The sequence below is a fragment of the Petaurus breviceps genome, unplaced genomic scaffold (assembly GCF_028583685.1).
Source record: "Petaurus breviceps papuanus isolate PSGF00001 unplaced genomic scaffold, PetGlider_PUasm1.0 90925, whole genome shotgun sequence".
Lineage (NCBI taxonomy): Eukaryota > Metazoa > Chordata > Mammalia > Diprotodontia > Petauridae > Petaurus > Petaurus breviceps.
This window is the reverse complement of record NW_027187380.1, coordinates 23,695,252-23,710,353: the sequence shown is the minus strand read 5'-3', so window position 1 is coordinate 23,710,353 and position 15,102 is coordinate 23,695,252. Positions and strand designations below refer to the sequence as shown.

General features: G+C 39.3%; 1 long non-coding RNA gene across 4 annotated transcripts in view; it reads left to right on the top strand.

Annotated features, from left to right (window-relative positions):
- The window catches only part of LOC138152606 (uncharacterized), a 33,091-nt gene extending 24,477 nt beyond the window's left edge, over positions 1-8,614 (top strand). For all 4 annotated transcript variants that reach the window (XR_011166146.1, XR_011166148.1, XR_011166145.1 and 1 more), the window contains 3 exons: positions 1,986-2,100; positions 2,874-2,967; positions 7,001-8,614. This is a non-coding gene — a long non-coding RNA (uncharacterized lncRNA). The remainder of the gene's footprint in view (positions 1-1,985; positions 2,101-2,873; positions 2,968-7,000) is intronic.
- The last annotated feature ends 6,488 nt before the right edge of the window (positions 8,615-15,102 follow it).

Below are 15,102 nucleotides of genomic sequence, written 5' to 3'. Positions count from 1 at the left end.
ATGACAGAATTATAGATGGGTAGATGGATTCTGAGTACGGAATGAGACATTTTTTTAAGATCGAATTTGTTTTGCTTGATTATACATGTTTGTAGCAGGATTTGATTTTCTTATTTATTCAATGTGACCTGAGAGGAGGGGGAGATGGGAGAAAAGAAGTCAGATCTTAATAAAACTAAAATAATATTTTTTAAAAAAGAAATAGTGGTAACCACACTACCTCCTGAGGAAACCCATTACACTTTTATTTAGTTCTCTTTTTTTTTGCTCCCTGGGATTCAGCAGACATCATCATGTTCTGGACCTGGTCTTAACTCAGGACAGTCCAATGGTATCTTATATTTAATACTGGAACAAAGGGAGACACTTGTAGATGTCTCATTTTTAAAAAGAAGTTTGACTTAGCAATAGCAGGAGGAGAATATTTAATAAGGAAAGGCGCTGACGATAACTCACATTGATTCAATTAACTGAAGATGTTAATTGAAGAAGACCATCTTGCCTGAGATGCCTATCCTGGTCTTCCAAGTATCAGAGAGAATGCCTGGAGCTCGTCAGGGAAGAGGAAAGGAAAAGAGAATAAGCATTAATATAGTGCCTACTATATGCCAGGCATCATGCTAAGTGCTTTTATCAATAGTACCTCAGTTCATCCTCACAACACCCCTGCAAGGTAAGTGCCCCCTTTCACAGCTGACAAAACTGAAACGAACAGAAGTTAAATGTTTACCCAGGGTCACACAGATAGTTCAGTGTCTGAAGCTGGATTTGAACTCAGGAATTGAACTCCCAACTCTAGGCCCAAAGCTCTACTGTGCCAGCAGCTGTTTTATACCTAGGTGACTAGGAACTGATGTCAACAGCCTAAGCCTTATTCTCTGAACCAACTTAGCCTCAAGGAAAAAGAAAATTGATCAGGAAAAGCTAGCCTAGACTGCATGGGGGCAGGGGTTAGGCTATTGCTCCACCACACATTATCATACACTCTCTTTACATGACAGGTGATTCTTCACAACATTGTTATCTGCTCATCTTGCTCAGTGGTTGGTAGACTATGAGGCATGTACCAAAAGGAGCAAATGAAATCATTTTGAGCAGTAGTCACACTGTTAATTAAAAAAATAATTGTGACAAAATCATTTACCCCAAAAAGCTATGAATTGGGGGAGTAAAATTCAAATTGTCTGACTGAGGTCAAAGGAACCCAAGTGAATGGAGGCTAAGAAGTACGCCTGTTCTATGTAAATTCTCTCAGCACAGCCTGCAGATGAAGATCTTAAAGGTGACTATCTCCAGAAGGGTGTGACTCCTACAGGGGAAGTAAGAGGAATAACACATTCCAAAACCCTGCAAGGATGGTGCATCAGATAGAGATGGGGAGTAGTGTTATAAAGAAATTTGGGGCTTAATGAAGATAAATTCATAAAATGTTGGAACTGGAAGGGCCCTTAAAGATCACCTAGTCCCAGACTCCTCATTTTACAAAGATGGGAAATTAAGGCCTTGCAAAAAGAAGTAATAGTCTCTTTCCTCTTACTTTCTGGCTTCTCAGATAGTACTTTCAGTGTACCTAAGCAGTTAAGATGCACAATTACATTTTACAAAAAAGAAAGAAAAGAAGGTTTCCATTTTATTTAGTTGGGAAAGAAACCTAGTATAGTAGGAAGGGCACTGAACTTGAATTAAGGAGACCTAGGTTCAAATTTCAGTTCTATCACTAATTTCCTGTGTGACCTTGGGAAAATAATTTCTCTTCTTTGAGACTCTGTTTCCTTTTCCGTAAAATATAAATGGGTTAAACTAGTTAATATCTGAGGTCCCTTCCAGCTGTAATCAATGAGCCTATTACCTAGATTAAGTCCTGCTTCTGTGATGATACCTTAGAAAAATCACTGTCTTTCTAAACTTCAATTCTTTCTTCAGTCATGAAATGAGCTCTAAGACCTTTCTCAACTCTAAATTTCTCTTATTTTTTTAATCTACAGTAATAAAGCAACCGAGGGGCAACTAGGTGGTATAGTGGATAAAGCTCTGGGCTTGGAGTCAAAAAGGCCTGAGTTCAAATCCAACCTCAGATACTTACTAGCTATGTGATCCTGGGTAAGTCACTTAACCCTGTTTTGCCTTAGTTTCCTTATCTATAAAATGAACTGATAAAGGAAACAGTAAACCACTCCAGTATCTCTGCTGAGAAAACCCCAAATGGGGTCACAAAGAGTAGGACACAAATGACATGATTAAACAAAAACACATTTATAGTTTGCATTAAAATTTACAAACTGCTTTCATTATTATTTCATGTGAGCTTCACAACAAACCTTTGAGAGGGAATACTGTGTGCATTATTATCCTCATTTTACAGATAGGGAGACTAAGAGAGATTAAATGACCTGACCATGGTCACACAGTAAATATCAGAGGCAGAATTTGAATCCAAATTTTTCTGAGTCAAAGTTGAACCCAATGACAACCATCATTTATTTCTACCACTGTCTAACAGAACAAGAAATTTAATTGATTTGGTGCAATTCTTCACAAAGTTGTTGAATTCCCTTCTGGCAGAAAAAGGATGCTTCTAAATTATTTCTAAATGATATTCAGTTTGTTCTGAAGAGAATTCTCACCTTTGCAGGTCTATAAGCACTCCTAAGAACTTCCTTAGTCTCAGCGAGATTTGAGGAAAAGAGAATTCTCCTACTTGAGGCAAGGTCAAGCTCATTCCCTATTTGATCAGTTCTTATGAAAAAATATTTGGATGTATTTTCTCATCTACCACATACTATCCCTGCTTGTCCACTTAAATTAAAATTAGGCATAGCATTTGTCCTCTTGCAATCCTTAGTGACGTCTCCTGCCTTCCCTGATTTCTGCAGCATACTAACCACTTAATGGTGACACCTGCCAGACCCTCAGATACCCCAGGCAGAGAGTCATCAGGCCCTGCTGGTTGGAATCCATGTGGTTTTCGTAAGTACTCTAGAAAATTTCTTTTCCTATTCTAGTTTCCCCCTCCCTCCAATGAAATGAAGACTTGCTCTAATCAACTATTCACATCTGATCTCAGTAAAGGCTAAAGTGGAGAAGTTATTTAAAAGCCTGGGCCTTAAGCTTCCAGTCTTGAAATTGAGGTGGAAGGGAGGGTATGAGATTTTCTCCAGGGTTAACTCCTTTTTTTTTAATTAATCTATTTTTTCCCATCTCCCATTAGAAAAAGAAAATCCTTGCAAGACATATGAATAGTTGGCTACGTCCAAATACACGTGTCTGTGTGTATGTGTGTGCTTAATATGATTTTATGGACCTCTCATTGACTACCTCCATAAAAGCACCCAAGAAAGAGGGACTTTTTCAAAACAGCATGATTAAACCTCCCCAAATTTATTGGAATTGACTTTATAAATATTTTGTATTTACTTATCTGTGTAAGTTTTGTTCCCCTCCAGTATTCCTACCACCCACCCACCCCCATTAGAATGAAGCTCCTTGAATAACTGTCTTGCTTGTTACCTTTTTTTTCTTTTAGTTTATATTTTTTTATAGCTCCAGTCCCAGCACTATGCCTGGCACAGTAATATAGTTGCCAATTAAAGCAATTAATACATTTTTGTTGAATTGAATTGAGCAGCTCTTCCTTCACGCTTGGCGAGTTCATAATCTTTTCATCTTCCATTCCAAGTCTTCCTGTCTCCCTGCCTCCACTGCTCTACACTGGCCTTTTCTGCTTCCCTATGTCATGCCTTCCAATTACTCCTCAAGAGGTTCCTTCTCTGGAACTCGGGACCTAAATATCACCCAACACATTACTGATACCCTCAACAAAGGGGAAAACCATAAGGAAAACTTAAAGGAGAAGCCTTGGAGGATTTGGGTTGGTACCTGTGTGTGGGAACAGAAGAGAGCTCAGTGGTGTGTAAGAGAGACATCTACTGGCTGCTGAAGAGCATGGGACCCTAGAAAGCCCTGAGAATCTGTTTTCAGCCCTCATTCAGTTATGCAGGTAAATATGGCTATTTGGCAAAGTTTCTGGTCCTTCTCTCTGGGTCTAAGTTTCCTCCTCTGTTAAAAGTTGAGATTGGATTTAGATGATCTCATAGATCCCTCCCGTCTGATAGTTGGTGGTCCTCAGCATCTTTCTCCTTCACTTTCCTAAGGCTCTATCCTAGTCCACTGAAATACAGGTCTGTACTCTTCCCTCCGCCTCCTCTCCCCCCCCCCCCCATTCCACTTGTTGCATCTCTGAGAACAAAGGCCTAGTGAAAGGGACAGCATTTATGGCAAACTAGTGCTTCTCACAAGAGGTTGATCAAAGGGCGAGTTCCAAGCACTGGAAGCTGGGATACAGCCATCCTTTACAACTTAAATGGTTTTTCTGTGATGCAAATTGAAAAATAACATTCCACTCCCAAGCTGATTTGCTGTGGAATAAGTTGTTCAGAAAGAACTAAGGCATCCCTTCTCCTCCCCTCTTCCTCCCAATACCTTTGAATCACTGTTTATAACCTGCATCCAAATGGTTGTTTGATGCTGATAAATGAAGCATACCATTCAGGTTAATTGCCACAATCTGACAATTCAAATATTGAGTTAGGGTGGGGTAGGAGAAAGGAGGTTTAGAAAGGGTAAGGGGTGTGCTGGTCTCTGGGTAATCAGTGACCTAAAGCAGTGGTCTCTAAACTTTTTTGATCCTGTAGTTCTTTCAATTAAAAAAAAAAAGATTTATGCACCCTCATACATATATACGTACAAATCTGGATGATAAGACTCTTCTACCAATGTAGATATGTACCTTCTCTGTAATGAAAAGCCTTAGAGAATTGCCTAGATGAGAATTTAAAGGACTTGCCCAGGGTCATAGAGTTAGGGATATGTTGCAGAATGCAGGTTTTTTTCCAGATCTCCATCCACAGTCATATTCTCTGTCCTACTATTACTATATTACAACTGTGCAAATAATTACATAATAAAAAAATTGACATCTAGAAAGGCTGAAATAGAGATGACATAATATTTGATCCTCAAGTCAATAGGAAGACAGAGTTGATGGAATAGAGTAGTGATGTGGTCAGATCTATATGCTTTAGAAAAATCCCTTTGGTAGTTATGCAGAGGATAAATTAGAGTGGGGAGAGTCTTGAGGAAGGAAGATTAATTAGGAAGCTATTGTAATAGTCCAGGTGAGAGGTGGTAAGGACTAAACTAAGGATGGTGGCTGTGTGAGTCAAGGAGAGTATATGGGTGAGATATTGTGGGGGTAGAAACCACAAAATTTGGCAACTGCTTGATTATGTTGGATGAGTAAGTTAGGAGTCAAAGATGACAGTGATTTTTCAGACCTTGAGATCCCTTGACAGAGCTAGAGCAGTTAGTAGAGGGGGAAAGGAAAATGGGTTCTCTTTTGGGCAAATGAAGTTTGAGATGCCTACAGGACATCCCAGTCAAATGTAAAAGGGATTCTTTCTAGATAGGTTGCAGTCCCCTGGAAGTAATATCCATATAAATGCGAATGAGTTCACAGATTCCCCAGATATCCATCAGTACTTAAATGAATACATAAAATGCATTTATTTGGTTTGGACAAGGTGGGAAAGATAATGAGTTCTCTTCTGGGCAGATGGAGTTTGAGATGGCTATAGGATATCCAAGCCAAATGTAAAAGGGATTCCCTCTAGATAGGTTGCTATCTATTGGAAGATGAGTTCACAGATCCCCCAGATATTCATAATTACTTAAATGAATAAATAAAAATCATGTATTAAGTACTTACTATGTGCCAAGCATTGTACAAAGTACTGGAAATACAAATACAAAAGTAAGAAAATCCTTGAACTCAAGTAGCTTACGTTATGGTGGGCAGACCATACATTATGATCTGGAAAGGCACAAAGATGGAGAGTAGAACGCCAGAGCAATTCATTGGGACTTCATAGTCTTTCTAGAGGAAATGACAGTAGTTATTTTCCTTCTGAGAGAAAAGGGTAGAAAGCAGGGGAAGTGGTTGAAGTGTAGGTACTCTTCTTGATTGGATCTGTTAAAAGAAAATCTTTGTTCAGGCTTTGCCCTCAGCAATGAAGCAAACTAAAAAAATTAATAATGAAGCAAACTCAGGAGGAGAAAATTAAAAGGAGTTTATTAAGCACTTCAAGGCAAAAGCATTAAGTGTAGCAGGGAAACAGCTTCAAACTACCCACTGCTTTTAAAGATAACTTAAGCAAGACAGTTCTGATAGGTACAGGTTTCTAAGGGGCAGCTACATGGCTCAGTGGGTAGAATACCAGGCCTGGATCTTCCTGACTTCAAATATGGTCTCAGATATTTACTAGCTGCATGACCCTGGACAAGTCACATGCCCCCATTTCCCTGTCAAAATGGGGGGAGGGGGAGTGCAGCTAGATGGTACAGTGAATAGAGCACCAGCCCTGGAGTCAGGAGAACCTGAGTCCAAATCCGGTCTCAGACATTTGACACTTAACTAGCTGTGTGACCTTGGGCAAGTCACTTAACCCCATTTGCCTTGCCTTCCCCCCTCCAAAAAAAAAAAGCAACCAAAACCCTGTTTGCTTTAGCTTCTTCATCTGTAAAATGAAATGGAGGAAAAAATGGCAAATCACTACAGTATCTTTGCCAAGAAAACTCCAAAAGGGATCGTGAAGAGTAGGACATGACTGAACAGCAGCAGGTTTCTAAAAGGGGATGGGTTAGAGCCATCTCAGCCCTTCCCTTATTACAGCATCATGCAGCTGTTCTTTCCTACATGTTGCATGACATGTACTCAAAGTTTTAAACGAGGTTTTAAATATGGAATTGACTGACTGACTCAGCACAAATAACTGACTTCCCATGGGTCCGATCTCACCGCTAGATTATAAACTCCTGGGACTAGTTTTCATCTAAACTTTATAATTCACTAGTTCCCACTGTTCTTATTTTGCAAAGAGTAGACAAAAAATTACTGAATTCTTACTCAATTCTTTTGTTGTTGTTTTGACTGATATCTTCCCAGATTCTGCACCAAACCTTAGAGTACAAGAAAGTCTCTATAGCTGATGCCCAGAAGTCTGTACCCAACATAAATTAGAAGGTCCCTCACTGGAATTCAAATGGAATACTCTCAGAGCATCAGCATCAACCATAATTTGTCAAGAATGTTAGGCAATGTATATAATAAGAAGAAAGAATTTCTCCTTTCTTTGAGCTTATCCTTCTGCCTTATTTATTAATTAGAAAAGGAGGGGAGAAAGAATGAGAAAAAAACAAAAAAGGAGGAGGAAGAGGAAGAAAAGAAGGAGGAAAAAGAGGAGGAAAATGAGGCAAGAAAAAGGAAGAAGAAGAGGAAAGGGAGAAAGAAGAGGAAGAGGAAGAGAAAAGGAAAGAGGAGGAAGAAAAAGAGAAAGAGAAAAGTGAGGAAATGGAGGAAGAGAAAAAACAAGAGGAGGAGGAAGAAAAGGAAGAAGGTTGTACACAGTAATAGCAATATTGTTTGATGGAGAATTGTGAACTAACTTAGCTATTCCCAACAACACAATGATCCAAGTAATCCCAAAGGACTAATGTTGAAACATGCCGTCTGCCTCTGACGAAAGAACTTATGTTGACTGAATACAAAGTGAAGCATGCTATTTTTCACTTTCTGTCTTTCTTTTTTTTCTCTTATCTGATTCTTCTACAAAATTACTAACATGGAAATGTTTTCCATAATTGCACATGTATAACCTATATCCAATTACTTACCATCTTAGGGAGGGGAGAGAGGAAGGAGAAACAGAATTTGGAATTCAACACTTTAAGTAAAAATGATTTTAAAAAAATTAAAGGAAGAAGAGAAGAAAGAGAAGGAGCAGGAGGAAAAGTAAAAGGAAGAGAAAAAGAGAAGAAAGAAAAAAGGAAGAGAAGATAATAGAGAAAGAAGAAGAAATAAAGGAGGAGGAGAAAGAAGAGGACAAAGGTCTGAAAATAGTTTGAAGAAGAGAAGTTTCTTTGCTTCCCTTCCCTTTTTGGGACCCATCACCTGGCCAGAATGTTTCTCCTAATTCCTCTGGTTCTCATGCACAGTCTAGTATACTTACTGTTACCCCCTCCATTCCCAGATCTCCTACCTCAGGTTTCATCTTCCTGGGCAATGACCTATTCTCAGGACTGACCACTTTTCTTTCTCCATATGAAAACCTACTCTCAGATACTAGTCTTTGGAAAGAAAATAATGTCTACTCAAAGTAAAATGCTAAGATTAATTAATTATTGATCTTAGAAGCACCTAGGATCATATGATTTTAATATCAAAATTAATCACTATTGATTTGCAACCTCCCCCACCTTCCTCTCCATTTCCAATGGCATGACCCTCATTCCAACCTTCATCACTTCATACTTGAATTATTGTAAAGGCCTCTTAATTATGCTACTTACTCTTCTGTCCCTTCTCATCACATCATTCCCCTGATCAAAAATCTTCAGTGATTCACCATTGCTTACCTTATGACATCCTTACCCTGGCATTCAAGTCCTTCCATCATTTGGTCCTAACTTATCTTTTTAAAAAAAATTTAATTTTTAATGTATTGAACAGAATAAGCATTTTCATAATATAGCAAAATAAAAAAAGATAATTACTCATGAAACTGCAAATCTATTATTGCTATTGCTTTTAAACACATAAAAAGTTGTGTATATATAAGTTATAAAAATATATATTATATAAATATATAATAAAATTATGCAAATTTTTTCTTCCCTCCCCCACCCTAGAGATGGCTACTATTAGACACAAATATATGTATATGTAAGTATATGTATTTGCATATGTATATATAAGTTATCCTATACATACTTCTATTTATCAGTTCTTTTCCCAGATGCAGAGAGCATCTTGCTTTATATTTCCTTTATGGTTAATTCAGTTTTTTTTAATAGTCAAAACGACTTATTTGTTCCAAGTTGTTCTTAAAACAATATTGCTATTATTCAGTGTTCTCTTGGTTCTGCTCATTTCACTCTTCCTTATTTCATGCAAGTCTTTCTATGTTTTTCTATGATCATTGAGCTCTTGTTCTTATAGGACAGTAGTATTCCATCACAATCATATACCACAACATGTTCAGCCATTCCCCAATTGATAGGCATCCATGTAATCTGCAACTTACCTTTCAACATAGCAATAATCCTAAAGTATATTTAAGCCAAAAGTGGTAATAAAGATCCTGTAGTCACAGTGGTTAATAACTTCATGTAATGGCTGAACATCTTTATAAAGTTTCATCCAGTGCAAAGGTCTTAATCTTTGTTGTGTCACGGGTCCCTCTGGCAGTCTGGTGAAATTGATAGGCCTCTTCTAAGAAGAATAATTTTAAATGCATACAATAAAAATAAAATATATAAGATAACATAAGACACTGAAAGTAAAAAAAAAAAAGGTATAATTTTTTTCCTTATCCAAGTTAATGGAAGCTCTGAATTTTATCCATAGACTCCAATGGGTCTGTGGGTCCCAGATTAAGAACCCCTGGTCTAGTCCAAACCTCTTGTTTAATGAAGAAGGAATTGAGGCTTAGAGAGTCTTTGACTTGTCGAAAGCCTTATAGGTAGTAACAGAATCTAGATTGGAACTCAAGTCTTGACTTCAAACCTAGTTCTAATTCCATAATGTTTCTACCATCTGCCTCCCTGGAAACTGAAGCTCAAAAAGCAACATTCCTGTGAGTTGATTCAACCATTCTGGAGAGCAATTTGGAACTATACTCAAAGGGCTATAGAACTGAACATACCCTTTGATCCAGCAATACCACTTCTAGGGCTGTATCCAAAAGAGATCATAAAAATGGGAAAAGGACTCACATGTACAAAAACATTTATAACAGTTCATTTTGCGGTGGTCAAGAATTGGAAATTGAGGAGATACCCATTAATTGGGGAATGACAGAACAAGTTGTGATATATGAATGTCGGATTTCAGAAAAACCTGGAAAGGCTTAAATGAATTGACATTGAGTGAAGTGAACAAAACCAGGAGAACACTGTACATAGTAATAGCCTCACTGTGCAATGACTAACTTTGATAGACTTAGCTCTTCTCAGCAAGCAAGGATCTAAGACAATTCCAAAAGGCTCATGATGGAAACTGCTATCCACATCCAGAAACAGAACGCAGCTCAAAGCCTCTCTCTCTCTCTCTCTCTCTCCCCCTGTCTCTCTGTCTGTCTGTCTGTCTCTGTCTCTCTCCTTTATGCTCTTTATCAGTGTACAAATTGTATTCCCACCCCCAAGAAGTTTGCACTGGTAGCACAGCAGAAAGAGCACTGAGCTTGGAGTCAGGAAGACTTGAGTTCAAAATTGACTTCAGATACCTACTAGACGTGTGACCCTGGGAAAGTCACTCTGCCTTAGTTTCCTCATCTATAAAATGGGGATAATAATGGCACCTAACTTCCAGGGTTGTTGTGAAGATAAAATGAGATAATATTTGAAATCAAGTTCTTAGCACTGTGGCTGACACATAGTACATGCTATATAAGTATTAGCTACTTTATTATCATCATCATCATCATCATCAAAGCCTATATCCTTTCTGCCTCTTTCCTGCTACATGCCTAGCAGAGGAACCTGGGCATAGTGATTGTCCAGTGTTTATTGAATTGAATTGAGTTCCAAGACAAAATTTTGGCTTCTACATTGAAGTAAAAGGGAACAAAAAAAATGTCAGAGTAGGATGGAATTCATTTATGAGTGCTTCAGAGAGTATTGAGTTTTTAACTGGACCTTAAAGGCTGATAGGCCTGGATTAGCAGGGAATCTAGAAGGGGACTCAGAGGTCATCTTCATTTTGCAGGAAAGGAAACTTAGGCTCAGAGGAAGAGAAGTGACATATCCAAGGTCATTGAGCTATTAAAAGGCATAACCGAGATTCAAACCCAGGTCATCTGACAGAAAATCCCATGTTCTTACCACAGAACTTTGCTCTCCTTCTGCCTTGCTAAGTTAGGAGAATGACATGTGTAAAGAACACTTAGACAGGAGTTAGCAATTTCTTTAGAGAAATAGCAAGTAGTGTCTCTTCGCATAGGCAGGAAAATGGTGGTGAAGATCAAAGGAGTGACAAAGGAGGAAAGTGGGATGTTTGTAGGTTGGAGGAAGAGAGGAAGAGAGGCTGTGTCAAGATGCCACTGAGGAAGTGTGTCTTGTTGAAAGGAATTAAAAAACTAAGGCCATGGCTGTACCTTTTGGATTTTGCCTGCAATTGCCTTATTGCTGGGCAGGTCTGCACAGGTAAAAGAAGGCTTTACATGTTTGTTAATGTAATGAATAACCCAATAACCTCTGGCCTTTGGAACCACACACACACACACACACACACCATTCACATGCTTTTGGATCTATTGCAGAAGACAAGTTCCATAGCATAAAATTTCTGTGCTATGCAGTTCTTACTTCTCTCACCAAAAAAAGTTCCTGGGAACTCAGGTGAACTCTCCCAAAACACGACCTCCAAGTCACTGAGGCCAGAAAGCAGGAGAATGCTGAGTTGCTGGGGTCAGAAACTCCAGGAAAAAATGTAAAAAATATGGGAGCATTTTGCTTACATGAACAAAAGTGTGGGTGGTTAGAATCTGCAGGAGATTTTAGATTAAAAGAGTTTCCAAAGACATTTTTTATAGGTCAGTAAAGAAAAGAAAAAAGAATATCCCATGCCTTAGGCCCCCAAATTCCTAAGGCTGGGACCCTTTCCTGGGAGTTATAGTTTAAAAGAGTTTCCCATGGACTCCCCTGATGTGGGTAACTCCCATCCCCACCAAGCCTTTTCCACTACTTGGAATTTGAAGTGGGGATAAAAACCCTCCAGATCCCTTCTTGCAACCTTCTGGTACCCTATATCCTGTAGTTTTAACAGGACACTTGTGTATCCTGTATTTTTAACCCTAGAAGCTGCCTCCTTGGAGAGATATCACAGCATTGTAGAAAGAGTGTGAGATTTAATCAGAGGACCTGAGTCAAATCCTAGCCATGCAATCCCCTACCAATGTAACCTTGGGCAAATAATTTAATGTTTATGGACCTCAGTTTTCTCATTCCTAGAATGACAGAGGTTGAATTAGATGAGGGGTAGGGAACCTGGGACCTCGAGGCCAAACATGGCCCTCTAGGTCCTGAAGTGCAGCCCTTTGACTGAATCCAAACTACACAGAAATTGGATTCAATCAAAGGGCTGAGCTTTAGGACCTAGAAGGCCACATGTGGCCTCAAGGCCACAGGTTCCTTACCTCTGGACTAGATGGTTTGAAAGGAAAGATCCTTTTCATTTTTAATCTATGATTCTTTGACATTCTCATGGAGACCACAGCTAAATCATCCTCCTCAGATCAGGTCAGGTATGGGGTCCAGGTCACTTTGTAACGTGACTAGGGATTCAGACTAGTGCTCCTCACTCCCTGGAGGAATGCCCCTTGGTGAGAAGCTGGATTAGCATAAACTGACTTTTTCATCACCTCCCCCCCCTCCCCTTTTCATCAGAGCATTCCTTTGAGCTGTGCAAAGACATTCCCTGTCTGCCCCCCTCTGAGAGAAGACTCACTAGCTAACATCACATAATATACCTCTTACCCCTGGGCATCTGTTGGCAGGGTAGCTACCCTCCAATGTCTGTCTCCTCCAGCAGGAGAGTCAGGCTTCCCAGCATGGGTCAGGAATAAACATTTGGATTGGATAACTCAATCTAGTAGGTGACCTTAGAGATTTCAATAGTAGTGCTGAGTAGAGGGTAGGAAGGGGCTTGGGAGGGCTGTGTTCCAGGAAGTCTTTAGAATTCCAAGTCAAGGAAGAGGCAATGAAGTTCATTGTGGAATTTGTCAGGAAATGGGAACTGCCAGTAACACTACCCTAGTGAATAGAGTCTCTTAGTACCCACTGATAAGGCACTGAATCTCCCTGGGTCCAACTTCCAGTGAAATACGCCAGTAGATAAAAAAGTAGACAGGTAGGTATGTCGGTAGGTAGGTAGGTAGGTAGGTAGGTAGGTAGGTAGGTAGGTAGGTAGGTAGACAGATAAAACATTTATTAAACACTTATCAAGTGTCAGACATTGTACCCAATGCTGGGATACAAATACAAATAAGCAAGATAGTACCTGACTTCACAGAGCTTACTTTCTAATGGGGGAAAACATGATATATAAATGGAGAGATTAAGTGGGTGGAGGGGAGAGGATCACAAAGTGGTGGGAAGTGTTGTAGAAGCCTGGATCCAGGGAGAGGATCTGACAGAACCCAAGGAGGTTCCAGGCACAAAGTCCAATTTTCTGATGGCCAGGAGAATGAAATGATGATAGAAGCAGAGACCTTATGGTGTGGGAGATTGCAGGGAAGGAAAAAAAAAAGTTCATTATGAAATAATTTGGATCTCAAGGCAGGTTCCTACCCTTCCCCTCTGTGAGCTTTCCTCATTTAAATCTCTAAGGGTGTGGGGAAAAGTACATTTTCTTCAGACTTTACTCTTGTCAGACCTAAATTCATTTATGGAAGGACCAGGCATTCACTTGGCAATTAGCATAGACAATGATCTTACCATCTACGCATCTGTACTTTTTCCTGAGCCTACATTTAACTGGACAAATGGATGAAATTCAGAAGTGAAAAAAATGGTAGAATCCTGAACACCATGCCTGTTCTGTGGTTTGGGAGAAAAATAACCATTCCCTGAGCTATAGAGGTAAAAATTTAGGAAACATATTTGTTAGGTCTCTAAGGACACAGAGGGCAGTAGCAGAGAGCAGCTGGTACCTCCCCATGCATTTCACTCTATGGCCATCAAGTCAGTATATAATGACAATATTTGGATCAAGAAAAAAACACACTAGTAAGAAGCAGATTTTACTGGCCTAAAATGACAGCAAGTGTCTATATTCAATGTGTAACCAGTATTCCATGCACTCAAAGGAAAATGGTACCAACTGGTGCTAGCCATCCAGAAAGCACAGTAGCAGCAAGCCTTAGGAACCTTGTATGCTGCACTGACTTTCTGTCTCTAGGAAGATATAAGAAAAATATAAATTACAGTCATAACTATTTTATCCAGTGCACAAAGGTATATTAACCAGAAAATCATACTGTTGCTACATTGTTCCTTGGCTTATGGTTTCCTTGCCAGAATTTACAGCAAGGTATTTAGTGGTTTGAAGACAAATTACTTAAGGATACATTCATCTTGGCCTGAATCAAGAAACCTAGAGGCACATGTACCAATGCATGAGCATCTCAACCACACCCTGCTGAATATGATAGCAACCATGAGGCCAGAATAGAAATCTCAGTGGAGTCAGCACTTAAAGTTACTAGTGCCTGCAAACAATGACACAATGACATCACAGGCCACAGGAGCTAGTGAGGTCAGAAGGCCATACTTGTCAATGTTCAGTCAAGAATTCCATTTGCTTATCGTCTTGTACTTTGGAGTTTTAGAAGACGGAAAAGATGTAGAGACTCATAATCAGAATATGTCTTAGTTGGGAGATGTGTTGATGGAGGCTTACTGCTTAGTTATGTATGGTCTCAGCTCAGAAGAGTTCTAGCAGAAATAAATGGCAAGATTTACTTTCCTTATAATTGCCTCTCTACTTGTGACCTCTGTGTGTCTGCTCTCCATTTGCTGTTATGTATAGGAGAGGGTGCCTCAAGTTTATAAGGAACAAATTATGTTTCTTATTGTACCATTTCAGTAAAATGTCTTTGCTTTTAACTTTCTTTGACTATTGAAAGGGAACTACAGCAAGTCATTGGATGAGTGAACTCCTTGGTACACTGGGTGAAATAGTGAGTCATTGTTTCAATATAGTTTATCAGTCAATGCACACAAGCTCCAAGAGCTTGCTAGCATACATAGTTTCCAGGTGTATATATCAGCAGGGGCTTGCTTATGAGCTATAATTTTGGGATTGCAAGCTCACAGAGTGCTTTGAATCTAAGGTAGTTGTTCCCTGGGGAACCCAATTTGCTACTGGGAGTTGAGGTAGAGGAAGTCAGAGGAGACTCTGCAAATCTTCATCAATTACTTTGTGATTAACTGAATCTTAGAGCAGAGCACCCTCTGAAAAGCAGACTTGAAAAGACTGGAATTATGGGG